General features: G+C 38.7%; 1 long non-coding RNA gene across 1 annotated transcript; it reads left to right on the top strand.

The window, feature by feature from the left end:
- Positions 1 to 370: 370 nt before the first annotated feature.
- LOC114307604 (uncharacterized) lies at positions 371 to 3,595 on the top strand. The gene is made up of 3 exons (XR_014364362.1): positions 371 to 867; positions 1,762 to 1,800; positions 3,240 to 3,595. It is a non-coding gene; the product is annotated as an uncharacterized LOC114307604 (long non-coding RNA).
- The last annotated feature ends 7,633 nt before the right edge of the window (positions 3,596 to 11,228 follow it).

Here is an 11,228-nt window from a genome sequence, read left to right as displayed (position 1 = left end):
GTCTGTGGGAAACGTCTACAAGAATTCAACGAAGGAGATGACAAACACCACACTCAAGATGCTTAGATCATCATTTCACGTTACTAAAAATATGACCCACGATCCATTCAATTCGCAACTTATTCAGCATATCATGTTATCGACTCGGCTTCGAAACCATTATTCGGCTTCGGTATTTCTTATCAACTCTGAATTATACAATATTCGGAAAAACATCATACCGCGTGTAATAACCCGACCCTCATATCTGTTTCTAGTATATTTTCGATCTGTTATTCTGTGCATTTACTTGCTTTCGGTGAAAAGTGATTTATATCTGTGGCCTTTTTATTAGTGTATTTGGAACCTCCCTAGTTTATTTTGGGCTATTGATTGTGGTGGTAATATGATGGTAAAGTAAGATTGGATCAAAAACTTTAATTTGAATAATTCGTTTACGACCAACCGTCACTCTTTTGCCCTTTTCTTGTTCCACACTTGGAATTTGGATGTGAGGTTAGAACCATTGGAAAGCTTATTTTTGGGGCTTCAATTTGGGCACAAGAATGACCTAAAACGGAGTCCGGATGAGAGAGTTACGCCTGTTTGAAGTTTTCATATCTGTGCTGGAAGCAGAACCGCACGTGCGGGAAATGCGGCGCACGTGCGGCGATGTGCGGGGCAGCAGCTCAAAAACGTGATTTTTGAGTCATTTCTTAGATTTTCTTTTCCTCTCTTCTTCTTCCCTCTTCCATGTCCGAAACCCTAGCTCCCAAAACCTTGATTTCCTCCACTTTTCTCAACAAATTAACCATGAATCTTGCATCAAGGATGGAGAATAAGAGGAGATCACCACTTTCTACCGAATGGAATTCCGAAATTTTTGAGGTATGTTGGGGTATGTTGGGGTTCTATTATGGGGTTTAGAGTATGGTTTATGGGTTATGGACCTAGGGTGCCTAATAAATGAGAAGATTTGGAATAAAAAGTAATGGGTTAAGAAGATTTAAAATTGTATTTGAAATTTGTAGATTTCTTAGAAACCCTAGGTTGGTTTTTGATGATAATCCATGATTTGGCCCAAATTGATAGTTGAATCATGAAAGTGGTAAGTTGAATTAGATGTGTTCAAGTTTAATTGGAATTTGGTTATGTTTGAAAATTATGTTTAAATTTTGCGATTGAACTTTGTTAAATGCATTGTAAATTATGTTTTAATAAAAGGGAAATTGGGGGAAAAGATTTATTGATAATGTGGATGATATAAATTCGATTATGGAATGTTGAAATGGAATTTAAGAATTCCTTTTGAGATATGTTGAATTGTGATGATTATGTGGGATGATATTAACTATGTTGATATTAATTTTTGTGACCTAAAATGTAAAGTTTTCAAGAATGGGTTTAATCCCAAATCATTTTACTAAATATTTGTGGGCTTGCTTAGTTATTAAACCAAGAGAATGATTTAATAGGATTTCTTATGGGGATGGGGAAATGCTTGGTTTTTGGTGAAAACACTAGAAATTTAAGGAGTTTTGGGGAACATGGAAATGTTCATAAAAATCCTTTCTTTCTTTGAGTAGAAGATGAATGGGTGTAAATTCCATAATGTGTTTTGTAAGACTAGTAATCTTATATATATATATATATTGAGTTGGAGAAGTAGGTTTGAAACTTCATGCTGCAAAATATTGTTTGCTCTGTTTTACATGCTTAACCCTCTGGTATTTCTGGAATTTGTGTTTGATGCCTTACTGTATAAGTTGTGTACATGTGTAGGGCATAACCTGAGAAGGACGAGCACTCCGTTATAGCACTGTGAGTAATAGTACTCTAATGCACATTATTTACCGTTAATAATGATTCTTATTAACATCTTGTTCCCCGTGGTCAATTAAGTTAACATGTATGTGGAACGAGAATTAGTGTGAACTTATGTAAACATTGAAGGATTTGGCACACACTAACATGATACAGATATCTACCTAGAGTGGATCATCAAAACGAATAATTGGATAAGACTACAGGTTGTTTGTACGTTAATAACCATTATGAAATTATGTTAAATATTAGATGAACCTCTGAATGACTCAATCCGGAGAAAGAATTGAATGTCAATAACACGATTATGTGACCCACGTTATGATGTGAATGGCTCCACTCTTATTAATGTAATGGAGCATTTACCTTCTGTTTATTGTTAATAGTGTTGTTCTATTATTGTGGGACAATTATGTCACCTTATGAGAAACCATGGGAAAATCTAAGAGCATTATTGGGTACTACGTTCTGTTTATTATTGATAATGGATACTAGCACACTGTTATCTGTAAGTCAGTTGTATGAATTTATAACGAACAAGGGGAATGTAAGTGTATTACGAGATTATGGTATCTGCGTATCTCTGGACTCGTTTAATATGTACTAACATTCTGTTATCTGTGAACTAGAGGTAGTAATTCATGACAATCAAATGGGATGTGACTGCATTATGAAGTTCAATCTAGTAATAGTTGCTATTAGCACTCTGTTGAACGTAACGTAACTATGTTACCTCATGTGAATAATTATAAGGAACTATGTGCTTCTTTATGAACTTATGAGGCCGAGGGCCAGCTTGTAAAATTATGAATATTTATGAATCTATGAACTTATGAGGCAAAGGGCCAACTTGTGAATTTGTGGACTTATGAGGCCGAGGGCCAGCTTGTGAAATTATGAATATTTGTGAAATCTATGAACTTGTGAGGCCGAGGGCCAACTTGTGAATTTGTGAACTTATGAGGCCGAGGGCCAGCTTGTGAAATTATGAATATTTGTGAAATCTATGAACTTATGAGGCAAAGGGCCGACTTATGAATCTATGAACTTATGAGGCCGAGGGCCGACTTGTGAATTTGTGAACTTATGAGGCCGAGGACCAACTTGTGAAAATATGAATCTATGAGGCCGAGGGCCAACGTGTGAAGCTATGAATTCAAAGGGCCAAGGGCCAAGTTATGAAGTTATGAATCCCAATTATGAATCTATCAAGCCAAAGGCTAATTGTGAATATGTGAACCCACCAGACCAAGGGCCAGTCTGTGAATTTGTGAACCAACAAGACCGTTCTGAAGTTAGTACGGAATCAGATTAACTACCTGTCTTTTATATTGTATACACTCTGATTTGCATTATAATTCAAGTTGAACATTGAGTTATTCACGTACTATTATTCACTGAGGTTATCTCGCTATGTATTTTGTCTGATTCCGTAGGTCCTGCGTTTGGAGGTCAGCCTCAACTTTTCATGCTCGTCTTCCTTGTTAGCCTCTGTGTGTCCAAGCATTTGGGTGAAGCCTACCCGTTTGGTGAAGTTTTGGCTTAGATACTGATTGTCTATAATATGTTGTAACTTCTAATGTTTTTTTTTTTATTATACGCCCAAACACGGGCGGGGCTGTATATGTGTATGTAACTATTATTATCTATCTATTTGTGATCCTGGCATGATAGTGGTCGCTCAATGGATGTAGCTCTTTCCTTGCATGTTATTATATAAAATTTATGCTTCCACTCAGGCCCCATATGTTATATATAACAGGTTAAGTGTCCGTTTTTTTGAAGTGGTCATGCCCAAACTTCTAGGGGCGGGTTTGGGGCGTGACACCGCATTACTTAACTTTGTAATTCGGCATACCATTTAGCCTCTTATCAGCTGCATATTTACAAACTGCATATTTTGGCTTTGGCAACATTATTCGGCTTCGGTAACTTATTGGGCAACTTATTCGGCTTCGGCAACTTACCTACTCGGCTACATTGCTTACTCGACAAGCCTACTCAGCCACACATACATCAACAACATTGGGTATTCTCGGAACAACTACAATTGTTAATTTATCTTCCTTTTCGGCAAAAATCTCGGCCTTGTTTGGTTTGTGTTTGTAGAGTAGTTTTTGAGATAAAAAGTACGAAAACTTGTTTGGTTTGCCTTTTTTCAGAAATGGTTTTGGAAAATTGTTTTGGGGAGAGAGTTTTGAAAAAAGTGATTGATTTGATGTATATGAGAGAGAGAGTGATTTTGGAAAGTAGGTAACCAAACAAAATTTTGAGATTTTTTTTTTGAAAAAATTTGTTTGGTTTGATTACTCTTGAAAATTTGTTTGTAGAGAATTTTTTCCAAAAATTTTTTTGGAAAACAAACCAAACAAGGCCCTCATGATTTCTCAGAAGTACAAGATTGCTTGGCGATACTATCTCGGCATAGAACTAGCATCTCGGCTCGCCGAAATCAACATCTGAATGTACCAGTGGATTTGGGTCAATTCAAGGAGTCTAAACCCACCAATCCGAGGAGCCAAGAGGTAACCGAAATTCCGTAGTCTTTGCGAAATGGACCAAATTTTTGGAAAAACTAAAATTTTCAAAGTTGTTGAAATCAAGTTTTGATCATCCTAATGTGAAGTACTCATCGAGACGAATCCAACGCAACAAACCACGTCAAAATCGATGCTAAAACGATGCCGTACGGACCCATCCAAATTTGCCCAGAAAATCTAATGTTTTGTCGAAGAAGAAGAACCAGCAAGCATATGGAAAATCATCATGTACATCATAGTTACGTTGCAATTGGTTGTTCTGAACCATTCATTCTATTTTAGTAAAATCTAAGCCATCTGGACTCTAATCACAACGATCTAATAGTTCTTTCTAGCTATTTGACGTATTTTGAGCCCATCCATACGGTCAGAATTTGCCAATTAAACTTTTTTTTTTATAAAAAAATGCAGATTTTATTCCAAGAATTGAGCGCAATGGCTCTCACTTCGCCCACAGAATCCGTTTCAAATTGTTATCAGCATACTCAGCAATTTTGGCCGAAGTCAATTTTATTCCTTCCGAATAACAAATCTTATTCAAAAGTAATGGGGCAAATATACGTTGTATGTTGGACAAGAAACTCAACTTCAATAAATTGGCAAACATTGCCAACCAAGTTCTTAGCAAATCTAACTCCAAAGGGATGCCGACACACCGCGAAGCTAAGAAAAATCGTCAACCAAAAGATTAGCACAATCATAGACCCAAGTGTAGCTGACCAACTTTTCGGCAAAATCACAATATATATGAAATGGACACCGATGTTTTGACACTAGTTACTTGGTAGTGCATCAAATTTGCTCGGCAAGATTACTCGGCACCATTATTAATTCAACATTAAGATCATTATTTGGCCGTGCATCAACTTTATTCGGCTAAACAACATTATTTGTCAACTTTATGCATTGTCAAATTTTATGCAGCAACATTGGCCATAGTATTCGGCAACTTTATTCGCCTAACAACATTATTTGGAAAAACAATTGCCCACTGGGACATCTTAGTCAATTTTTCGCTTTCCAATTGGGGATATTAGCCGATCATCATCTCGGCACCTTTGATATGTATGCATACTTGGCCAACTTGGTACAAACATTACAACGACATTTACTTGAGTTACACACTCCCACTCTTTTTCACATCGCTCCAAGCAAGCGCCAGTTTTGGGGCAATACATTACACACTTGGCAGTCGGCCGTTAGCACTTGGCAGTTGGCAATTCACATTTGGCAATCAGCAGTTCGCACATTGTTGTGCGCCGTCATTTTACCAAAGCCAAATCTTCCCTGCAACATAGGGCAATGGGAATCTACATTTCTTTCGACGTGTCATTCGAAAGCAATGGGGCAAGTCTACCTTGGACTAAACGCAAATCGAGCAACTCGGCAATTAAATAGTTGGCCCAATATCTATTTGGCAATTCCATATAAGCGGGGCAATATTATTGGTGATTAACACGTCCACCTTATTCTGTATAGGATGCATTATTCAAAGTCCTTGCCATTTTGGCACTTGGTTGCCACTTAAAATCAGTAGAAGTCTCCGAGTACAGCGCAATCTTCGCACTTAGCACAGAGTGCCGTTAGCAAAGGCCTACACCCATGCCCGGGGGTTAGAATACTGTGGCCTACACCCATGCTCGGGGGTTAGAATACTGTGGCCTACACCCATGCCCGAGGGTTAGAGTACCGCGACCTATCGTTATGATTTGTTTGTATTCCTTTCTAGGTTTTAGCTCATCCCTCTCATCTTATGATCGACTTATATACATTTATACATACATGCAAGACATATGTACATTTATATATACATTCAAGCATACATACAGTCATTCATTCATACATTTTATTCATTTATCCAAAGTGTTCTTTATCAAAAAACCTAACAACTATTTGAACAGCATAACTTGGCAAGAAAAAACTCTTATTCCTTTTACCACAGACAATGAAAGTTTTGGGGCAATTGTGGGAGCCAGAAAAAAATATATATCAGCTTATTGGGGTTAACCCAAATAAGGCCTACAATGGGTCCAGCCTAAACTAATATCAGACCCCCCATCTATATAAAAGGGGGGGCATGTCATCTCTTTCTACACTACACACCAAACACTCTTCACTTTCTAGACTTTGATTCTGTTTATCAAGTGATTGACTTCACTATCGGAGTGCCTTCGGCCGACAACCCCGGTTGGGTAGCGCCGATTAAGCTCATCTTGACAGGTCTACCAAGATAAAGTTCATCTCTACGTTGGATCTCTATAACCTATGTGAAAGGATATTTCATGGTCTCACAAACTCAATCATGAGAATTGAAACAAAACAACTCATGTTTGTTTTCGAAAATGGTTTGAAAGTGCCACTCGCAAGTGGGCTAAAGCACGGATTTGCCACCCTCAAGTGGGCTTTAAAACATGATGATTTGCTACTTTGCAAAGTGAGCTTAAAACTCACAATCACCAAATTGTTCCAATTCAGGCAATCAAGCCTCCACCCACAAGCATTCATGCAGTTAAGCATTTAAGCAAATAGCCTCATGGAAAGCATGCTAAACATGGCAACACTCACACTCATGCAAGTATGCTAAAGCATAAACACTTACAGTGTACTCCGAGCCAAAACCGAAAACTAGTTAGAAACAATGCATAATCCTAATTGTAAAGAATGCCTAATGCAACACATGCAAAATGCAACTAAATAGGCTCGGCTATCTAAGATGGCATATGAATGCAACAATTGATACACGTACTCAAGTAGGTATTGAAATACAATGCAGTTTGAATGATGCGTCAAGTCCGGTGCATGGAAGACAAATGAAAGATGCACGCATGTAAGCATAAGGTATGCTAATCAAAATGTGCCCTAAAACTAACCATCGTAAGTGGTTACGTAAAAGGGAGAAAGGAGTGGGGTTAGAAGACATGCACACACACTCGCACGCCTATTACAACATTGTGCCCTCGCGAAGGAGGGTCCGAATGAACAAGTTAAGCTAATCTAAGCTAAGCTAAACAACTAATCTAATTAAACTAATTAGACTAATTATTACAAACCAATCAAATAACTAGTAAACTAATTACTAATTATTACAACATTTAACTAATTAACAAATTAATTAAATTACAAATTCATGCTAACTAACAAGTAAAGCATTAAATTACACTACTTCAGCTTTGCTCTAGGAAGTTGAACATGCATGCATTCGGTTTCTCGCCCCGAAAAGCCTGCCGGTTTGCTCTTGAGAGGCTCTGTTTGCCTGGTGTCTCCAAGAACTTTCTGCTCTGTCTTACCAACTCCATGCTGAGGAATTCACCAGTGGCCTGCCGGCCATGAGAGCTTGCTGCCGGCCATCTGCCGGGCAAGGATGTACACTGCCGGGCAAGGATGAAGACTTGCCGGCCATTAGTGAGGCACTGTCGGCCACTAGTGTGCTGCATCACCATTCTGCAACAGAGCACAAACAGAGGAAAATGGAGGGTTTTCCAAGAACATGTCTGTACTGTGACCCTTCTTATCATCTCAAAACATCAAAGGAGTGGCACTCTTGGATCCAAAGCCACCAATCAAGCATTCACAAATGCATGATGGCCAAAGATCCAAGTTGTACAATTTTAATAAATGCACAAAAACAAAGACTCAAGTCCACTACCTTATCATGGATAATCAAAGGCAATGGAGACAAAGGAGATTGGCTCATTTCATCACTTCAAGTATGAAATGGACCAATCTACCTTGTGTTCAATATAACGTCCGATTGAACACAATGCAATGCAAACAACATGCTTATCTTGGCTATGTTTTACTTGATTCAGTTTGTTTACTCATTTTAGCATTACCAAGTCATTCCTTAGTCAATTTGTCCAAGATGAGTGTCCTCTAATGAGAGAGGAGTCAACCAAAGGATGGTTTAAAACATGAGAGAGATCATGCCTTTGACTAGTAGAAACCCTCAAAGAGAGTTAAAGCCATTGAGCACAAGCTCTATCTCAAGCTTAAACACAACCTTAAGTCCAACCAACCCTCAAAGCAAATGAAAAGTGAAGAAATAAGGCAGGTGGCAGAATTTTCAGTGCTGATATGGCATGAAAAATAACACTACAATATGCAAACAACTCATGTACAACATGTTAGAGACTTAAGCATTGAAACTAGTGAAGGACACAACACTAGAGGCATGCAATACAATGCTCAAAAGGGACCAATAGTCTAACACAGTCCTAAAACACCCTAAATAGAGTTCTAAAACATGCTTGAAATAAGCTAAGAATGGCTATATTAAGAGGCCAAAACAATAGCACATGCTAGGCAATTTAGCACAATTGCACTACAAGCATATAAAGCAAAGTTCATGTGATCAAACCAGCTCAAAACAGAGCTTGATCATGCCAAATCAGTGACCTAAACATGCTGAAACTTAGGCACAAAAGGCAAGGAAAACATGCTGGCATGTTGGCTCACAAACAAGACACAAAGCACAACTCTCAAAAGCAATGAAAGAGTGGAATATGTGAGAATGTGACAGAGTTATAAGAACTGAAATCACATGCTAAATGATACCAAAACGTGCAAACATCGCATGCAAACCATGCTAAGGGCCTTAAAAGACAAAGCTAGTGAAGCTAACTACACTATAGCTATACAAAGCAAGTCTCAAAGGACCAAGACCATTCAAAACCGAGTTAAAACATTCGAAATCAATGGCAAAAATGTGCTGGAGTTAAGCTAACACACGCTAGAATGATAGGCTAACTCATAAGGCATGTTAGGCTAGTGAGCAAAATTACACTACAAGTGTAAGAAGCAAACAACAAGTGACCCAATTAGCCAAAAAAAGAGTTAAAACAGGTCAAAATAGAGCCTAAAATATGCTTGAATTAAGCTACAAAAAGGTAGAAATACATGCTCACATGTTAGGCCATCTACACTTGCAAGCAAGACACAAGGAGGGGAGGTGTAGACACCCCATTTTTGACTGTCTTCAAGACTTGGTTGTGCTTGCATGTACATCCAGCCATAAGTTCGATTGCTTGTCGAGTACTCGACTTTCGCGGCGGAACGTCACAGGTTTGAGCTTTCCAAACCCTGTATCCTTTCTACCCCATTTTTGGACCATGTGTCAGTCTTTTCTGCTTGCTTCTTGTGAGGCAATGTCGACCACCTTTTGGCCCTGCCGGCCATGCATTTTCCCTTGCCTGCTATTGATGATGCCTGCCGGCCATCAGTAAGGCACTGCCGGCCACAACTAATGGCCGGCAGAACCCTTTGTCTTAGCGGATTTCACTCCAGATCTTTTGAGCCAGCTGGTTTGCACTCATCTCTCCTCCATACACGTGTATGGAGGGATGAGCCTCTTTTCAAGCTTGTTTAACAAGCTTTTCTTTGCCTTTCTTCTATAGAAGGAGAGGCCTCTCCTCTATTTGAGAGGTTTAGAAAAAAAAGGGTTTGGAGTTATAGATATAGCTTTGTATCTATATCTCTCTTTGTTCTTGTTTTGTGCTTCAAAAGTGTAGTTTTCTCTTAGTTTAACACACAAACACACACTCAAACACCTTGCTTGTGTTGTTGAGGCTTCTTGAAGTTGTTTTCGGTGTTCTTGGGTTGATTTGAGCTTGAAAAGCTTGTTGGAGCTGCAATTTTAAAGAAGGTCTTCAAGGGTGAGTTTCTATCCCTTGAAACCCCCATTCTTGCTAAAGCTTTTATCCCTTCTTACATGTTGTTTTTGCATGCTTAGAAAGTTTGTTTAAGATCACTTTTTCGTTTGAGGTGATCTACCCCCTCTTAGGCCTTGTTAGGCCTTATTTTGAGCCATCCCCTTTAGGCTCTTGTTGTAACCTTTGCATGACCTTTCTACCACTAAAATCCAAAGGATTTTCAGTGGAGGAAAGGTGATTTTGGGGTCTTAAATAGGAGAGGGTCATCCTATCTCCTTGTGTTCTGTTTACTTGCTTTGAATGCCTCATGTGTGAGCATGTTTGTTAAGTTTATGTTGGCCATATCTTAGCATGTATTTGTGGTTATTTTGCTGTGGCATACCACTGTTCTGGATTGGTTTGGTTGGTCCATGCATGCATAATACACTTGCAGTGTAAATCACACAAACTAGTCTTGTATACTTCATGAAGTAGCATGTCATTCTAGCTTGTTTTGTCTCCATTTCAATAGGTTTTTGGTGTTGTTTTAGCATGCCATGACTCTATTTTGGGTGGGTTTGATGGCCCCTTGCATGCTCCATACACTTGTAGTGTAATCCCATGAATTAGCCTAGTGTGTCTCATGCTTTAACATGTCATTCTAGCATGCTTTAGGCTTGACTCCAAGAAGCTTTTGTCCATTGTTTTAACATGCTTTAGCTCTGATTTTGGTTGTTTTGGTCATGCATGCCTTGCTTTGTATAGCTATAGTGCATTCTAGCTTATTAGCTTTGTGAGTTAAGTCCACTAGCATGCATTACTTGGACTATTTGAATGATTTGGCATCATTTGTTAGGTGATTTTAGTCCATGTTTCATGGTCACACACTTGCGTCTTTCACCTATTCCATGCTTTGAATAGTTTGTGTTTTATGCCTTAAAATGAGCCATTGTGCATGCCCTCATGCCTAAGCTTGCGAGCTACCATTTCAGTATTTATTTGGGGTTATTTTGCCATAATATAACTCTGATTTTTTCTGGTTAAGTCATCCCATGCTTGGTCTTGGTAGGTGTAGTGTAAACTACCTTATTGGCCTTGCATTCAACATTTCTTATGCCCTTCATGCTAGCTTATTTTGGCTTCCTTCCTTACATGTTTTAGACTCATTTTGACATGTTCTAGGACTGTTTTGGGTTGCCTTGATCACATGCTTCATGATTTGCATAGTTATAGTACAAGTGCTCTTGCTTGCTTCAAG

This window comes from Camellia sinensis, chromosome 3 (assembly GCF_055761805.1).
Source record: "Camellia sinensis isolate YWXY chromosome 3, ASM5576180v1, whole genome shotgun sequence".
In the NCBI taxonomy this organism is placed as follows: Eukaryota; Viridiplantae; Streptophyta; class Magnoliopsida; order Ericales; family Theaceae; genus Camellia; species Camellia sinensis.
The sequence above is the reverse complement of the archived record's forward strand: the minus strand, read 5'-3'. Positions and strand labels throughout refer to the sequence as shown.